We start from the raw sequence: 20,282 nt of genomic DNA, 5'->3' as shown, positions 1-20,282 counted from the left end.
CCTCCGCATCTCTCTCTCCCTTTCTACAGTTCCTTAATCTTGTGGATTTAGCTTGCATCACCTGAGTTTCTCTTTTGGTCACTCCATTTTCTTGGCTACTGCGTATCTCAGGTTTGTTTTTCACCGTCAATCTTCCTTTCTTTACTGCTATATTCCTGTATTGGTACTGTTACGCTCTCCTTCCTTCTTTCCTAGCATATATTCTTCTCCATTGTTTCAAGTTACCACTGCTATTGTTAATTTTAGCATGTCGGGATCAAAATCGGTGGATACCTCCGCCACTAGATCCGAGACTTCCACTTCCAAGTCTAGTCATCCCACCGCGGATTGATCAGGATCCCCAGCCTCAGATTCTGCCGGTCTGGCCGCTGTCCCCTCTACTTCAGGGAGAAAGGCTTCTCTTCCGCCCCCTCCATCATATTACTGCAGACCTAAATTAGTTGCAGTCAAAGATGCTTATGGCATCCCAGATGATGTAGTTTTAGAACACGTGTCTGGCATCACTCATTTTCCCCACTTGGTACTACCGCGGCCCGATTATCTTGTTGCAACCGTTGGCCAAATCGCGGCAGGTTTGTGTTTCCCTCTGACCCTACTTGACGTCGAGGTATGCAATCATTTCAATATCCCACCCTGTCAAGGCATGGGTAACCTCTGGCGTGTTATGTACGCCGCTAACCATTACAATAAAACCCACACTCCTAAAATCCAATTTCAAGACATAATCAGCCATTTTTATGTGAAAAAAGCACCAAGTTTGGTAGTGTAGGATATCTGTCTTTTTGTACTCGTCCGCGGAAAAAGTCCTTTGTCCTCCGCCTTACGACTTCTGACAAGGTGTGGCACTACTATCCCTTGTTTGTGTCTAGAAGTTTCCTTTCTGCGGATCTTCCTTCAGAAGTTTCTCTAAGGCACCTCAATTTCCTTAAGAGTGGTAAGTCAAACCCTTTAATCCGCCATACTTTTGTATAACTTTGTTTTTTTTAATCTGCCCTTTTCTCTGTGAATCAAGTTGGACACCAGATTCGCGATCTCAACTATACACCGGCATCTTCTCTGCAATTTTTCAAGAGCTCCGTGATCTAGGAAACGCCCAGTGCGAAGTTCTCGGCATTGACCCTGAAAAAGGAAACCCTTTCTTGCTTAACCCCTCTCTACAAAATATTGGTAAGTACCACGGTCCCCTCTATAGGTTGCCGCCCCCCAAAGAACGAAAACCAAAATCCTCTCCACCTCCCCAACGAAAACGTAAAGCCCACAAGTCATTTGGATACACAACCAAGATCTCCCACTCCTGAGCCACCGCCCAAAGAGCCCAAAAAGCCCAAAGAGCCGCTGCTCCATCAAACGCCCCTGCCCCCCATACCGCCCCCTCTTCATATTCTGCATTAGCAGATTGGGAAGACGATTTTGCACATCCCTCTCCTGTTCCATCCTCCACCATGGCCTCTAACAAATCCTCTAAAATCAAACTCTGGGATAGCGACTCAGATGGTGATGATCCTGTTGAAATCGCTGTCAAGAGCCCCCCAGCCAAAAAGGCCAGAATTGACCCCTGTAGGTCCCTCTGCACCTTAAACTGAATCGACGCGGCCATCGACTCAGACCCGTCATCATGGGAAAGACCCCCATATGTCTGGTTCCCTCTCATCTGGTGTTGTTGACATATGGCACCCAAAATTAAAGGCCAGAGATCGTGAAGTTAACATCCGTGACTCGACATTGGAAAACCCGGCGGTCGCAGCGTCTTTGTTTTTTAGCTCTCACCTTCCACGAGACCAAGCTTACAGTGATTCTGGCTCGTTCGCATCTCACCGTGCTGCCATATATATCGGATGGGAAAAGGTGTGTTAATGTCTTTTCCCCTTCTTTTTCTTTGTAACTCTTTCTAACAAGTATTTGTCCTCAGATGAGCCTAGACATCGGCTATGTGGTACGTGGACTAACCAACACCTTGGAGGCTTTAGATGTCGTGAAGAAGGAGATTGATGATCCTAATGGTTGGAAAGCCAGATATACCAAGTTAGAAAAGGACCAAGATGATCTTCGAATCAATGCGGTGAAGGCCCAAAGAGCTTTGCAGCAAGCTAAGGACAAGCACCGCGACTATGTTGCGGGAGTCACGTCTAAACTGGATAGCCAAAAGGAGTTGGAGAATATTGCTATTCAAACTGCATTGGATAAGGCTGTAAAGGAGGCCGTTGACAGATTCCGAAGCTTGGCAGAGAAGAAGATAGCCTGCCAACTAAGTCAACAACTCGAAGAACTCTCTGCTGCTGGTCGTCTACTCCCTATTGCTCCTTTCAGTCCCTTCTATTGAAATTGCATCACCATCCTCAATTGCTCTTGAGGCCGCCTCTCTCACACCAATTGCTCCTGAGGCCGCGATACCACTGTCCCCTCAAGCCACTCCTAACGTGGTCACCTCTCTTATTGAAGTGGATGATGACCACCACGGTGGAGGCTACCGAGGTGTCTTCTCAAAGGGATGTAGCTGAAGGCCAAGAATGATGCACTGAAATTTGTATTTGTATTTTTATTCATCCGACATGCACTCATCTTGACATTTTGATATTTTGGGTTTGTATGTTTATACTCTAGCCTGTTTTTATGGGTATGCCCAGCAGGTTTTTAAGCAACTTGCATTTGCCTCTCATATGTTGCTCAACTTTCTATCTTTCAATATGTGATGCCTATCCTCATTTGAATTACCTCGGTTTTATTAAACGCTGTGAAACTTTGTGGGGGCAATTCCGATTGCCCCCAAGTTGATTTGGATATGTATTCCGCGAAGGTTCGCTCACCTTAGTATTTGGACGGCTGTGATGCCTTGTAGGGGCAATTCAGATTGCCCCCAGTTTGATTCGGACTTAGAGTCCACGAAAGGCTCATCCCCCCCGCTGTCTTTGGACGACTGTGAAGCCTCTTGGGAGCAGTTCATTCTGCCCCCAGTTTGATTTGGATTTAGTCCTCGAAGGGCTCATCCCCCCCGTTGTCTTTGATCGGCTGTGAAGCCTCTTGGGAGCAGCTCATTTTGCCCCCAATTTGATTTGGACCTTAGTCCGCGAAAGGCTCCCCCCCCCCCCCCCGGTTGTCTTTTTGATTAGCTGTGAAGCCTGATGGGGCAACTCATTTTGCCCCAGTTTGATTCGGACTTAGAGTCCGCGAAAAGCTCATCCCGCCCGCCCCGCCCCCCCGTTGTCTTTGGACGGCTGTGAAGCCTCTTGGGAGCAGCTCAATCTGCCCCTAGTTTGATTTGGACCTTAGTCCACGAAGGGCTCATCCCCCCCACTGTCTTTGATCGGCTGTGAAGCCTCTTGGGAGCAGCTCATTTTGCCCCTAGTTTGATTTGGACCTTAGTCCACAAAGGCTCCTCCCCCGCTGTCTTTGATCAGCTATGAAGCTTGATGGGGCAACTCATTTTGCCCCCAGCTTAATTTGGACCTTAGTCCGCAAAGGGCTCATCCCCCCCGCTGTCTATGATTGGCTGTGAAGCCTCTTGGGAGCAGCTCATTTTGCCCCCAGTTTGATTTGGACCTTAGTCCGCGAAGGGCTCCTCTTCCCCGCTGTCTTTGATTAGCTGTGAAGCCTGATGGGGGCAACTCATTTTGCACCTAGTTTAATTTGGACCTTAGTCCGCGAAGGGCTCATCCCCCCTGCTGTCTTTGATTAGCTGTGAAGCCTGATGGGGGCATCTCATTTGCCCCCAGTTTGATTTGGACCTTAGTCTGCGAAAGGCTGATCTCCCCCGTTGTCCTAACTCAACCATTATTCATGCCATGTTTGGAAGAAAAGCACTCTTTATTTCATTGACTTAGAATTCGAAACGCAATACATATTCGTATCACTCTACATAAATAAAGACTTTTCTTGTCCCACTGGAAAGTCAAACGCTGCTTCTTTCATGGAATTTCTTCAGCATTCTGATATTCCATGGTTTCTCAATCTCTGCCCCTGCCGGTGTCTTAATCTTGTATGTTCCAGAAGTTCCCTTCTCTGTCACGACATACGGTCCTTCCCAATTGGGTCCCAGTTTGCCGTCGTTCTCCTTCTTGGTAATTGGTGTAACTCTTCGCAGCACCAAATCCCTAACCTTGAATGCACGCGGCTTTACTCGTTTATCATATTGTCTCTGTAGTTTTCAATGGTACTCCTCCAGTCGCATGCGAGCTATATCTCTTTTTTCCTCTATGACATTCAACTCGATGGCTAATATCTTCTCATTTAGTCCCATTTCCACAGCCCTGGTTCTTGTCGTTTTCTCTATCATTTCCATAGGTATGACTGCCTCTACCCCATATGCCATTGCGAATGGTGATGCATTTGTGGAGGTTCGCGGTGTGGTACGATAATCCCATAAAACATGATTCAATTCATCGGCCCACGCGCCCTTCCAGTTTTCTAACTTTCTCTTTAAATTGTCCATGATGATTTTGTTTGATGATTCCGCCTGCCCATTCCCCTCCAGATTGTATGGCGTCGAGAACCCTTGTTTCACTTTGTAGGCTTGAAGGAATTAGCGCACTTTTTTCCCAATAAATTGTGTTCCATTATCTACGATAATTGTGTACGGCAAATTGAATCTACATATGATGTTCTCCCAAAGGAACTTCTTCACATTCTCCTCTTTGACTTGTTGTAATGCCACTCCCTCCTCCCACTTGGTAAAATAATCAGCAGCGGCGAGCATAAATCTTCTTTTGCCGCTGGCCATGGGTAAGGGCCCAACTATATCCAATACCCACATGGCGAATGGCCATGGACTAAAGACATTATACAGCGGCTCAGCTGGGGAATGTATGAGTTGTGCAAACCTCTGGCATTTTTCACATGTTGTTGCATACTCTGTCGCATCCCTCTTCATATGGGGCCAAAAATACCCCTGAGATATCAATCTATGGGTTGTCGTTCGCCCAGCTGAGTGACTTCCGCAATCACCTTCGTGGACCTCGGCTAGCATTTCTTGGACCTGCTGAGGCCCTATACACCCTAACAGTGGTCCGCTGAAACTTTTCCTGTACAAATCCCCCTCTAATAGAACGTATCTCTAACTTACTTGCTCCATCCTTCGTCTCTTCTATTTATTCTCTATCTCTACTCCCCTCAGAAAAGTTTTTATTGGCGTCATCCAACACGACTCCTTCTCAGTGGTGAGCAGTACACATTCCTCTTCTGATGTACTTGGTTTTCTCAACTCCCTTGATTCAATCGAACGACCCTCCGTTCCTGGAAGTATAGCAGCCACATATGCTAAAGCATCAGCATGTCTATTTTCCCCGCGGCCCAAATGGGTGAATTGAATCTTTTTGAACTTGCTTGCTTTTCTTTGTAGGACCTCTAGATACCGCGCCATCCTTGGGCGTGCGTGCCAAAACCCCATTCATCGACCGGATAACCAAGTTAGAGTCAGAGTACACCGATAACTCCCTTACTCCCAGATCTTGTGCCAAATCCAAACCTGCTATCACTGCTTCATATTCAGACTCATTATTAGAAGCCGCGAACCCCAGTTTCATTGACAACTCCAGTCTTGTGTTTTCAGGAGTCACCAAAACAATGCCAATTCCATTCCCCGTATCGGTAGCGGATCCATCCGCGAATACTCTCCATCCATTCTGCATATCCCAAGGATCCAATGGATCACGGTTAGGTTCTCCCTCCTGGTCCATGACCATTTCCTCTCCCCAAGTTGAATCCTCAGCGGAGAATTCAGCCAGGAACTCCGCCATGGCTTGCGCCTTTTCTGCCGTTCTGATCTAATATTGGATTTCGTAACAACTAAGCATCACAACCCATTTTAGCATTCTGCCTGACTTTTCTGTCTTCAACGCTTGTTTGAGGGGTAGATTTGTTATCACCACTACTGAATGAGCCTCAAAATAGGGCTTCAACTTTAATGCAGAGAAAATCAACGCCAATGCGTATTTCTCAATTCTACTGTATCGCGTCTCCGCGCCTAGCATGGTTTTACTCTGAAAGTAAACTGACTTCTCTATTTTTTTCTACAATTCGCACTAGGACTGAGCTTATCGTATATTCCAAAACCCCCAAATACAGATACATTTTCTCTCCCTGTTCCGGTCGCGACAGTAAAGGGGCATGTCCTAAATAAACCTTTAACTCCTGAAAGGCTTCTTCACACTCAGCGATCCATTAGAAATCTGGCGTTTTCCTCAACAAACGATACAGTGGTCTACATTTGTCCGATGATTTAGAAATAAATCTGTTCAATGCCACAACTCTTCCAGCCAACCGTTGCACCTCTTTCACACACTGAGGAGACGACATCTCCACCAATGATCTAATCTGCTCAGGATTCGCCTCTATTCCACGATAAGTAACTATGTAACCCAAGAACTTTCCTGAAGTGACCCCGAAGGTGCATTTCTCGGGGTTGAGTTTCAACTTATGCCTCTGTAGTATGTGAAAAGTTTCTTGGAGACCCCCCAAGTGTTCCTCCTCTGACATGCTTTTTTCCACCATATCATCAATATATATTTCCATGCCCTTCCTAATCTTACCTTCAAACATTTTCTCCCCTAACCTCTGAAATGTAGCCCCCGCATTTTTTAAACCAAAAGGCATTCTTGTATAACAGTAAGTACCTCCTTCCACCACGAAGGTTGTTTTTTCCTGATCTGGGCCGAACATCGCGACTTGATTATATCCCATGGATGCATCCATGAAAGAAAACACCTTGAAACCTGCAGTTCTGTCCACTAACTCATCCACTCGCGGCATAGGATAACAGTCTTTTGGACACTCTTTATTCACGTCTGTGAAGTCAACACACATTCTAACCTTGTCGTTCTTTTTTGGAACAACGACGACGTTGGATAACCATTCCATGCATTCCACATCCCTGATAATCCCCGCACCTTTCAGCCGTATAACTTCCTCGTGAATCCCTTCTGCATATTTGGGTCTAACGCTTCTCCATTTTAGTCTTATAGGCTTCGCATCCTCTTTCATATGCAAGTGATGACAAGCAAACTCTGGGTCTATCCCTGTGATATCTTCAATCGCCCATGCAAATATATCTGCATTCTCTGTTAACAACTGTACTAGCTTGATTTTCCATTCCTCCGGCAAGTCCGACCTGATCGATGTAAACTTCTCTTCCTCGCCCACCCCTAGGTTCACGACCTCAAGCTCATTCAAAGTTTTCGGTCACTGAGTGGGTTCGTATCTTTCTGTCGACTCCGCCTCCTGTGATTGCTATGTTGCTACTTGCTCGGGTATCAACTTCTCCCCTACTGTTTCGCGGACCATATTCTTTACAGTCACCTGATGTATGTTCTGTGCGGCCACTTGATCCCCCCTTATTTCATATATCCCCCCCCCTTTGTAGGGGAAGCGGATCATCTGATAATATGTCGACGGAATGGCCTTCATTTCATGGATCCATCTTCTCCCCAGAATGGCATTATATTGGGACCCCGTATCCACCACCATAAATCTAGTGAATATCGTCGTCAGACTTGTTGTTATTGGTAGTGTTAACTCCCCCTTGGGCTCTGTCATGCTACCATTGAAGCCATACAAATTGGTTTGAGGAGCCTTTAACTGATTTTTATCGATGTTCATCTCTTCCATGGCCCCTTTAAATAATATATCCACCGAACTTCCACAATCTATCAACACCCTCTTCACTAGATAGTTACCCATTCCTATGGTAATCACTAAAGCATCCTCATGCGGCGAGATCACAGATTCCAAGTCTTTCTGGGTGAACATTATGTTTTCCTCACCCATCGCGGTTCCCAAAACTAACTGCGGCGTGCTCGCCACCTCATTTACCTGCTGTAAGCTAGCCATCTTTCTCATCTTGTCTCGGTGTGCATTTCTGCCGAGTGTCTCTCCACTGAAAATGACATTTATAGTTCCTAAGATCCTGGCTCCGCCTGCGCTCTCTCAGCATGACGCGCCTCCGCGACAAATTCTCTGTGCATCCCCTTCTCAATCATTCTTTCCACCAGCCACTTCAAAGCATAACACTCATTAGTGGCATGGTTCCTAATCTGATGATAGGCGCAAAAGGGTTTCCCATATATTTCCCCAGGTATATTCCGCGGTCCTTCATAATGCTGCAACCTTTTTATCAGCGGCAAGATTTCCTCTAATGGCCTATTAAGAGGTGTCTGTTCTATCTCACGGTGTGGCTTTCTTTCGCGTATATCTCTCCATCCCCGATCTCCAGTTCTTTCGGGTCCACGACTCTCCCCTCTATATGATCCCCCCTCTCTCTCTTCTCTCTTACCTTTATCTTTTCGATCATCCTTATCCACGGCTGTCTTGCCTTCCGGATCTTTTTTGTTCCCTTGCATTTCTTTGCATGATGTCCTCGTACCGAATATATTTCTCTACCTTTGGGTATAGAGCATGCAAAGTGGTGATTTCTATCTTGGACACTAACTCGTGGACTCTGGTTCCCTGTCTCAAGCCGTGCTGAAAGGCAATGACCGCTATATGTTCATCCAGATTCTCCACTCTCAAGGTCTCTTCTTTAAATCTACACAGAAACTCCCTTAACGTTTCCGCTGACCTCTGCTTGATGTTGAATAGGGCCGCGATATCCACAACCCTCCTTTTCTGGTGGATGAAATGATCCACAAAGGCACGCTCTAGCTCTTCAAATCTACTGATGCTCCGCGAAGACAATCGGTAATACCAATCCGAGATTCCCCCCTTAAGGCTGGCAGGGAACATCATGCAACGCAATTCATCATACTTGCTTTCCTACCACAACGACATCTGTTGCCTAAAGTGATGCAAATGATCTGTTGGGTCGCCCTTCCCATCATACCTTTCAAATCTTGGTTGACTGAATCTCTTAGGCACCTCTGAATTCCATATTGAATCGGCCAACGGATTCTTATTGAGGTTAGCAACTTCCTTTTGAGCGGCACTTTAGTTCACTTTTTCAGCCGCACGGTTCACTTCTCTATCTTTCTCAATCATCGCCTGTACTACCTCCAGCGTGATGCCCTCTACTGGATCTACTCCCCGGGGCTAATACTCTTCATTTTCCCCTTCCACTTCACTGCCTCGATGATCTATACGCTCCATTTTCTCTTGTGTGGTCTCCCTTTCCTTTCTTAACTCTATATTCTCATTCCTCAACCTAACTATTTCCTCTTGCAGAAGTCTAGTGGCGTCTGCCGCCACATCAGATATCTCTTCCTCTCCACCCACCTCCTTTTCTTCGCTCACAACCTCCTCCACTATTTCTCGAACTGCTTCTTTCCTAGGTCTTTCTACTCCTTTTTTTGTTACGGTGGCCATTTTATTCTGCTCTCCCCACAGACGGTGCCAAAATGTATACTCAAATATTACAACCTATGAACTCACTAGTATTAGGGTATATTTTCTTTTCTCTCTCTCTCGCTCCTCTCCTCTTTCTTTTTTTCCCCTCTCTTTCTTTATATCTCTTTCTTTTTTCATCTAACTCCTCTTCTCATCTGGTTCTTCCATCTCTTCCTATCTCCTCTCTTTCTTCTCCACCTGTCCTTCTCTATATATGGCAGTTCTCGGCAGTTAGGTTACCATGGATCAGATCCGCTGCGTCATGTATCCTCTTCACTACTCAGCACACGGCCCACTATCTACTTCACCTCCATCTCCATCTGGCTCCTCCATCTCTTCCCATCTCATGCTCCCTCTCTTTCCACCTGTCCCTATCTATATATGGCAGTTCTCGGCAGTTAGGTTACCGCGGATCTGATCCGCTGCATCATGTATCCTCTTCACTACGTCATGAATATGTCCACTACAATTATCAATTCAACATCTTTCAACACATTTTTGGGGAAAGTTCGTTCTAACTATCCAAAGAATTAAAAACAACGCATTTTGGAGGAAAATAAAAGTTCATTGCTTCGTTAAAAGATGCATTATATCTATGACATAAGACTTTCACAACTAATCTTTGAGACTTTGACAAACCATAGAATTTTTAAAATAATAAAACTGAAAGTACATATTATAATTGCTGATTGGTATGTCTATTGAATATGTGAACATTTTTTCACCTCAATGCCGAAGCTTTTCTTTTCTAAAAAAAGAGGTACAACCTCGACACGAAAATGATCACTTCTGCCATAGTTCCACACATCCATGCAACCGCACCAGCTCCATAACATCATGCCAACAAGGACTACAGATGCTATCTGCTCTCAGACCATGTTAGCTTCAAAAACTCTTCATGACTCGAAGTAGTCTTTGCACTAAGTTAAAAGATAGTTGACTAAATTGCAAGAAATGTGGCTAATCAACGAACAAAAATCTTGTAGTAGATAGCTTAGAGCATCTTTAGGAGAGCTACCAAAAAAAAACAAGCAACTTTAGGAGCAACATCAAATTTTCGACATCAAACTACGTGGTTTTGGATAAACCGCGCCATATAGCCCACGCGGTTTTGCCAAAACTGCGCGGTTTTCCAGAAACCGCGTGCTATAACCATTTAACCCTCTTGGTCATGTGAGGTTCTCTTCATTTTTCATTTTCCTTCTTATCTAAACTCATCTCCTTGAGCAAAAGAAAAAACTACCAAAACTCTTGACGATTTTTCAATGGATCATTCATCTTCTTCTGATTCATCTTCTTCTGATTCTTCATCGAGCTCGAGCTCAAGCTCTTCAAATGATAACACTGCAGTTAAAACTCGTAAATTAGTGGCTATTTCTCTACCTTTGGTTCAACATCGTCTGAGTTTATTGCGTCAGCAAGAAGCAGAGTCTTCTTATAGACCACATGGTGGTTCGAAGAAAGGAAGAAAATGTAAGAATCGTCAGTACGAGGCAACACTGGCTCGTGTACATGCTAACTACTTCGGCGCAAATCCTATATTTCGTGACCACGACTTCCGATATCGATTTCGTATAGGTCAGTCATTATTTACTCATATTTTCAATCATCTTAAATAATGTATCATATTTTCAACAAAAAGTTAATAGTGCAGGTAAGTTTGGGATTAACCCAAAAATAAAAGTAATTGCTGCTATACGAATGCTTGCTTATGGGACTGCAGCTGATCTAGTAGATGATATGTTACATGTTGCTGAGCCAACTGTTCATGAATGCATGCGCTATTTCTGTGATGGAATTATTAGAATTTTTGGAGGTGAATACTTGCGCAAACCAAATGCTGCAGATATTCAACGTTTGTTTAAAGAGTCTGAGGAACGCAGATGGCCTAGAATGCTAGGAAGCATTGATTGCATGCACTGGCAATGTAAGAATTGCCCATCCGCGTGGCAAGGGTCTCACACTGGCCATAAGCATAAACCAACAGTGATTTTGGAGGCAGTTGCCGATCGTGACGCGTGGATTTGGCATGCTTTTTTTGGAATGGCGGGTTCTCATAATGATCTTAATGTGCTTGACCGCTCACCAATATTTGATGATATAGTCAATGATGAAGCTATTCCTTGTAACTACACTGTGAATGGCCATCATTATGATATGGGCTATTACTTGGCTGACGGTATTTATCCTAATTATGCCACCTTGATTCAAACGATTGCTAAACTGACTATTGCACAAGACAAACATTTTGCAAAAAAGCAAGAAGCTGCTAGAAAAGACATAGAGCGGGTGTTTGGTATATTACAGTCGCATTGGTCTATTTTAGCGAATCTGTGCAGGTTATGGTATTTGGAGAACATGGCTACTGTTATGAGGGCTAGCATCATTTTACACAATATGATTGTGGAAGATGAACGCAAAATGGATATCCCGCAATATATTCTTGATTTGGAAATACCAAGTAGAGAAGGTGCATCTGAAGATCAACGCCAATTTGTTCTATCTCGTTGGGCATCTGGCATCGAGAGGGTTGGTTCAAAAGTTGTTCATGATAGATTGAAGAATGACTTGGTCGAGCATTTGGGGAGTAGGCGTACGTAGGCGGTGTGGTCAAACTTGATTTCTATTTATATTTGCACTTCATTTGGACTTTGTGTCTATTTATCGTTTCAATTTCTATGTATTTGTGTTCCAAGTTTATTTCTATGTATTTATGGTTTTATGAAAGGATTTGTGTATATGAGAATTTTGAAAATACAAAGTAGACTCTGCCGAATTTTTTTTAGAATGATAAAAAGTATCAACTTTAAATTAAAGTAACTTAACTCAAATTAAAAGAAAATATTCAATTAAAGTACATTCTAATTAAAATCAAAATACAAACTCAAATTAAAGTACGTCATTAATTAAAAGACAAATTAAAATACTCAAATTAAAAGACATACAAACTCAAATTTAGATTATGCACTACTTTGACTACTACTAGTGATATTGCCAAGTCGATTCTTCATTTTTTGTAAAATTTCTGCCTTTTTGAGTTGCCAAATTTCACGCTCGTCTTCGGGCAATCCTTCTAATTTCATTCCTAGTATTTTCGCATCATTTTCATTTTCTCGAACTCGGAGCGCATCTTTCTTCAATTGAAGTTTTTCTTTTTGGATTTGGAGCTTCCAATCCATCAAACTATTCTTCAATTGAAGTTTTTCGAATTCCATCTCATCTTTCTTCAATTGTCTTTGAGCTTCCAATTCATAGCCTTCTTTGGTGGTTTTAGAAAGTTCCACTAGAAAATCATCAAGTTTCTTAGCGAATTCCTCCAATTTAGAATCACCTTCCTCTTTCTCCTTTTTCCTTCTTTTCTTGTCTTCTTTCTTTCCAAGAGGCCTATCCTCAAGCCCATGAACTTGGTGTGAATCATAATCCATTGATTGAGTTGTCGCAGTTGATATTGGAACTAATGAACCTCCTTCCCCACTGTTTGACTTTGACTTTTTGGTGGGATGCAAATCATTTCTCAACTGTAGCCTCTTCCATTTGGGTGAGTCTTTCACCATATTATAGCATTGCATCCACTTCCAAACCTCATTATGCATCACATATGCACTTATTGCTTCCTCAACCTACCAATTAAGCAAAAACTAAATTAGAAATGAAAGATGTATTTTTGAATCAAAATAACAAATAAAAAATAAATACTTACCATCATATTGTCATTATAGCCACTTGGAGGAGATGCTTGAATCTTAGAAAGAATAGCATGAAACTTGTTGATATTAGCTTGAATGAGAGTCCAATAGTGTTTCATGCTAGTCAAGTTGCGTTCGGTCATTCTTCCTAGATTTGCATGAAATGCATTTAGAATTCTAGCCCAAAAATCGTTCGACTTTTGCTCATTTCCTACTACACCATCTTGACTAACTTGTAGCCAACTATTGGTGAGAGCAACATCTTTTTCTTGTATCCATGAAGCCCCTCTAGATTTTGATTTTGGTTCTTGACTAGCCATTGTTGTTTTAAGAGTAGAGAGTAGAGAGTAAAGAGTAGAGAGTAGAGAAAAGAAGTGAGTGTAAAACTATGGTGTGAGTGTTTCAATTTATAGGGTTAGAAAGATATAGCCGTTTTTTGCCCATTGTTGTCATTGAGAGCATGCAGTTTTAGAAAAACCGCGCAGTTTTACCAAAACCATGCCATAGAAGCCTATTTAGCAGCCCAAGCCCACGCGGTGTTGGCAAAACTGTGCGGTTTTTCTAAAACCACGTAGGTGATTTGATACAGCACCAAACCTGTAACCAAATATTGGCCGATTTGGTGTTTGGTTTGGTGTTTTCATCAACATGTAACTCTCCTGAAGTTGAAAAAACACCAAATTGTTGGTGTTTGATGCTAGGTTGATTCTATGTAACATACATCTTGATGCTAGGTTTGGTTTGGAAATTTGGTGTTTGATGTTAGGTTGATATCACTCCTAAAGATGCTTTTACAAGTAGAATAAAGATATTTTAGTATGTAGCCTACACATAGATCACACTTCACTTTAATTCCCAAGCTATTTGGTCCTTCATACTGTTTTAGCGAGAGACAAGTCAAACAAGGGCTTCCAGACTAAGTATACCCAATGGACATAAGGGATTCAAGATGTATCAATCTCGAAAAGTAAACTAAATCCCACTACCAATTTCAAATTTCAAATCTCTTCAGGTTCATAAACATTACCAGTAAAAAGAACATGAGCAATTACCTACACTTAAATGTTGAAAGCAGTAAGGGCCCTCAGCACAATTTTCTGTTGGACAACGCTACTAATGAATTTATAAACAGAATGACCCAATCTTGGGGGGCCATGGCGGTGGCGATAGTACCGAATAGTGCCAAGTTGATCACCATTCATACTAAATACTTTTATAAGTTGTTTTACGTTGAGCCAATTTGGCGAAATAGGAGCATGTCAACGCAACGACCAATGCAAAGTGAGTGAGCCTTTATGCGCATCAATAGTGAGGTAGGCATCAATTTCATTTATGATATTCAAGAAATTGAATGTCACCTGCCTGGGACGCACTAACAATCTATAGGGAAATAAAGAAAAAATAATTTATTAGAAACATTTACATTGTCATGTTCAGATAAATTACATCTTTTTACAAAAAAACGATAAATTATACTAAAAAAATAGGAAATAAAAAGTGATGCAAGGGCAAGATATTGGATGGATTCAAGTAACAAAACACAAACAAACACAGGAGAGAAAATTTCATCAAAGTCAATACTTTTTCTTTGACCGAATCCCTTCACAACAAGGCGAGTTTGGTGCCTTGGGTGTGAATTATTCTCTTTGTATTATCAAATATTATAACCTATAAACTTACTACTAATGTGCTCTCTCTCTCTCTCTCTCTCTCTCTCTCTCTCTCTCTCTCTCTCTCTCCTTTCTTTTCTTTTTTTCTCTCTTTTCTTTCTCTCCCTCTTTTATCTCTCCCTTTCTCCCTCTTCTCCAACTGCCTCTTGTCGTTCGTTGATCTCTTCTTAATCTAGCGTCCACTGTCCCCCCACATGTCGCAGCGGTTTTCTAGCAGTTAGGGTTCTGCGAACCTGATCTACTGCAGTATGTTTCCTCTTTCTTAAATTGCCTCCAGCCCACTTACCTCCTATAATCTCCTATGTCAGGAATATGGCCTTTATAGATGCCCCTCTCGGTCCTATAGATGTCGAGTGAACCCCTTGGTGGTCCGCGAACAGACAATGGGACCGAGAACCCCCTTCTCAATCCCCTCTTCCTTTCACGGTATGCCTTTCTTTGATTGGTTCTATTACCTTCCCGTTCTTTATTAGCACGTGCTCCATCATTACTTCCACGTGTCTCAGGCGTACGTGCATATAGCCTAGCCTTTCGAATTTTGAGTCCCCACATGTCTTACTTCCCATGGTCCCTTTTTCAGTGATTACCCTTTTGCCCCTACCGCCTAGACTCCCGCTTAAACCCCTCTCTCCACTCCCAATTCCACACTTTAGCCTTACACCTTTCTATCTTCTTATAGCTTCTTCAACTTCTTCTTGCTGTTCTTCACCTTTGTGTGATTTCCAAGCTCCGTTCAGATTTCTTTTGAACTACCTCGTTGGCTTTTGCTGCCTTGCATTTCAAGTTTGTCTCCTCCCTTTCTATTCCCTTCTCTTGTTATCTTGTTTTGTTTGCTTGCGTCGCTGTCCCTCACTTTTCCCTTCGTAACTGGTTCCCACCATTGTTGCTTCCAATTTCCTCCCTTTATTTTAGTCTGATATGTCGGAATCTGACTCGGTGAATACCTCGGCCACTAGATCCGATGGGTCGGAGTCCAAATCTAGCAGACATACTGCGAACATATCTGAATCCTCGAATTCTGGCTCTTCCAGTTCTGCCGCTGAACCCTCTACCTCAGGAAGGAAGACTGCTCTTCCTCCCCCACCGTCATATCACTGTAGACCAAATCTAGATGCGATCAAAGTTGCCTATGGCATTCCGGCCAACTTGGTCCTTGAGCATGTGCCCGGCGTCACCCATTTTCTACATTTGGTAAAACCGCTGCTTGGTTGTCTCATCGCTACTGTAGGGCAGATAGCAGCAGGCTTGCGTTTTCCTTTAACTCTTTTAGATGTCGAGGTATGCAATCACTTCAATATTCCACCATGCCAAGGCATAGGTAATTTTTGGCGTGTCATGTATGCCGCGAACCATTATAATGAAACCCAGTCTCCTAAAATCCAACTCTGCGACATAATTGCTCATTTTTATATAAAGAAGAGCACCAAGTTCGGTAGCGTAGGGCACCAATCCTTCTGTACTCGTCTACAGAAGAAGTCTTTTGTCCTCCACCTCACCACATCTGACAAAGTGTGGCATTACTATCTGTTATATGTGTCTGGGGGTTTTATCTCTGCAAACCTTCCATCAGAAGTTTCTCTGAGGCATCTCAGTTTCCTTAAAAGTGGTACGTACCGCCTTTTGCTTCGCAATGCTCCTTTCTAACTATGTTTTTAACTTGTCTTTATTTTGTGATCTAGGCTGGAAACGTGATTCGCGATCTCAAATCTGTGTCGGCATTTCATCCGAAATTTTTCAACACCTCCGCGATTTGGGAAGTGCTCAGTGCGAACTTCTCGGCATTGACCCAGAAAAAGGCAACCCTCTTTTACTTGATCCATCCTTGAAAAGCATCGGCGTTTACCAAGGTCCCCTCTATCGCTTGCTGCCTCCCAAAGAAAGAAAACCCAAATCCTCCCCACTCCCAAAAAGAAAGACCCACAAGTCATTCAAATACACCACCAAGATCTACCATTCCCAAGCCGTTGCCCAAAGAGCCACCGCTCAATCTCACTCTGCTACTCCCCATACCACCCCCTCTTCGTATTCTACGTTAGCGGACTGAAATCCGATATTGTTCCTCCTCCTTCTACTAATTCTGTCGTTGACATGGCAACAAATAAGCTCAAACTGTGGGACAGCGACTCAGATGGTGACGAGGCCGTAGAAGTTATGGCCAAGAGTCCGCTAGCGAAAAAGGCCAGGACTACACCTCTGGGCGCCTTTGTCCTCCCTATTGCACCGCCACGGCCACTAGCTCTAGGGCGTCGTCATGGGAAGGAACCCACTGCATCGGGTTCCTTGCCTTCTAGTACAGTTGAAATCTGGCAACCTCGATTTAAGGCTAGAGATCGCGATATAACTATCCACGACTCAGCCTTGGACAACCCAGCTGTTGCAGCGTCCTTCTTTTTTAGCTCACATCTTCCCAAGGATCAAGCATATGGCGATTCTGGCTCTTTTTCCTCTCATAGATCGGCTATCTATACCAGTTGGGAAAAGGTAGGTTCCCTTTATTTATTTCTCTCTCATTTCCGTTACATTCGTTGCTAAGGAATATTTCTTTTCAGCTGAGCCTGGACATTAGGTATGTGGTGCGCGGCTTGACTAGCACATTGGACTCTCTGGAGATCGCAAAGCAGGAGATTAATGGTCCTGATGGCTGGAAAATGAAGTATAACAAGCTGGAGAAGGATCGGGACGATCTGCGCATCGTGGCAGTGAAGGCCGCGAAAAGCTCCACAAAGTCGGAGGATAAGCATCGCGATTATGTATCGGGGGTCGCTTCCAAAATGGAGAGCCAAAGGGAGGCGGATAGGCTTTCCACTCAGGCTACTGTGGACAAAGCTGTGAAGGATGCCACTGACCACTTTCGAGTCCTAGCTGAGAAGAAGATTGGTCGTGCACTGAAGCAACAGCTTGAAGAGCTTACTGCCACTAGCCGCCTTCTTCCCATGCCTCCTCCGGTAATTCCGCCTCCAGTCATTGATACTCAAACGTTGACGCCATCCGAGTCTGCTGTGCCTTTGCATCCCCTATCTACTAACAGCGCGGTCACTTCCCCCATTGCCGAGGATGATGATCTTATAATTGCTGGGGATGTGGTTGAGGTTTCCTCACAGAAGGATGTGTCTGAAGGCCAGCCGATGGGAGAGCATGACCCTGAAGATTTGAATGTCGAGTGAACTTTGTAATTTTGTTATTCGCAGTTGATATACTTTTGACTGTTACTCATTTTGCATTGTGTATATAAATTTAGCTTGGATTTCTGGGTAAGCCCAGTAGGTTACAACTCACCGTCCTTTAAATTTCAAATTTTACTATATTTTCCATTGTTTCGTAATTGAGAGCCTAACTCCCTTAGTAGTGCAAGATGTCCTATATATTTTTACTTCATTTTATCCGTCTTTGTTCAGCTGTGAAGCCTGATGGGGCTGCTCAGTTCGCCCCCAGTTTGATTCGGTCCATAGTCCGCGAAGGGATCACCCCACTATCTTTGGGTGGCTGTGAAGCCTTGTCGGGGCAACTCAGTTTGCCCCCAGTTTGATTCAGACCGCAGTCAGCGAAGGGCTCATCCCCCCCGCTGTCTTTGGATAGTTGTGAAGCCTGTGGGGGTAGCTCAGTTTGCCTCAGTTTGATTCGGACCAGAGTCCGCGAAGGGCTTATCCCCCCTGCTGTCTTTGGGCGGCTATGAAGCCTGGTGGGGGCAGCTCAGTTTGCCCCCAGTTTGATTAGGACTACAGTCCATGAAGGGCTCATCCTCCCCGCTGTCTTTGGATGGCTGTGAAGCCTGTGAGGGCAACTCAGTTTGCCCCCAGTTTGATTCGGACCGCAGTTCGCGAAGGGCTCATCCCCCCTGCTATCTTTGGATTGCTGTCAAGCCTGTGGGGGCAGCTTAGTTTGCCCCAGTTTGATTCTGACCACCGTCCGCGAAGGGCTCATCCCCGCTATCTTTGGGTGGCTGTGAAGCCTGGTGGGGCAACTCAATTTGCCCCTAGTTTGATTCGGACTACAGTCCGCGAAGGGCTCATTCCCCCTGCTGTCTTTGGATGGCTGTGAAGCCTATGGGGGCAGCTCAGTTTGCCCCAGTTTAAGTCAGACCACAGTCCGTGAAGGGCTCATCCCCCCCACTATCTATGGGCGGCTGCGAAGCATGGTGGGGGCAGCTCAGTTTGCCCCCAAGCTAGTTGTGTTCCTTTGTTCATATTCATAAAACATATGGAAGAAGTGCACTTTATTATATGATAGGTAACCAAAACTAACAATCCTCATCTCATACATGGAACTTTTTTAACATTCTAATGTTCCAAGGTTTCTCAATCTTCACCCCAGCTGAAGTTTGCAATCGATAAGTTCCAAAGGTACCCTTCTCCATCACCACATAGGGTCCTTCCTGATAGAGTTATATACTAAAAGCATTACTTTTGTATTAACTCTAATTCTTTATATTTTGAATGAGAATCATATGGGCAAATGTTATACATATTATATATGTTATTAGTTATATGCATGTGTCTAATACTTTATGTTGTAGATGATATGGTGTGAACACACAGAAGATCATATCATCAGTACCTTATAAAATATAAGTAATCGTTCACAACCTAAATGGATTTGGACAAACCATTGGTACGGTTGTAGTATAATCTGGTATTAGTCTATCTTGACTATAGGATTACACTAGTACACTTTGTGTGTATTGAACAGGACCAAGTGAGGTTGTTTCTCCTTATACTGACTACAAACGCCTTTGTTATTATGGATGCTTGTCCTCCTAATCCGGATATAATAACGGGCACTTACATGCATTGTACATTGCTTTAAATCATCAATGAGTGAGATTTATTTGTGAATCAACAAACTCGATGGATTGGGTAATGACATTGTATGTAAGGTGTGCTGTTGATTATAGAAGGAATCCGTGTCCCGCAAGAAGTCGGGTTGATGATGTCCCCTTGAGGAGCTCAAAAAGATTGTCATGTAAACCCTGCAGGTGGATTTATTCCGACATGACAATGAGGTTGAGTGGTACTACTCAAGGACATAAGAACTTGATTAATATAGTTGTTAGTAACTTGACTTAATTAACGGACATTCGATATCTTAAACACGGGGAGATCAACTAGCATATAATATGGAGCCCATAAACGCTGACACGTAATTTGGGATTAAGGCGGTAGTGCAACAATGGCCTTTAGTGGAATAAGCCATTTGTTGACGGACTTGGGCTGTGTGTTCTGGGAGAACATAGGAAGCCCAAGCCCGTCAGGAGGTCCAACCCTAATTTCTCCTCATGGTCCCTGTTGTAGCCTATAAATAGAAGGGTTAGATAGACTTACCCCACCATTTGTAAGATCCAATGGTCAGATTTCTTCATCTGAAAAAAAAAATCATTTCATAGCCGTTGGATCTTGTAATTGGGAGGTAAGTCTAACTAACCCTAAATAGAATAATCTCTCTCTGGCCGAAATTCACTATTCATCTTAATAGAAAAAAAGGCAAGGAAAGATAGATCCAAAATTGGATCTAGCTTTGTGAGAAAGAAGGGGATTGGTATATCGTTGTCCACACAACGTCCAATCTATTCTAAAGGAATACAACAGAAGATCAAAAGGTTGCTTTCGGATTTGATAAAGCTTGG

Source organism: Coptis chinensis, chromosome 6, assembly GCF_015680905.1.
Source record: "Coptis chinensis isolate HL-2020 chromosome 6, ASM1568090v1, whole genome shotgun sequence".
In the NCBI taxonomy this organism is placed as follows: Eukaryota; Viridiplantae; Streptophyta; class Magnoliopsida; order Ranunculales; family Ranunculaceae; genus Coptis; species Coptis chinensis.
The sequence above is the reverse complement of the archived record's forward strand: the minus strand, read 5'-3'. Positions refer to the sequence as shown.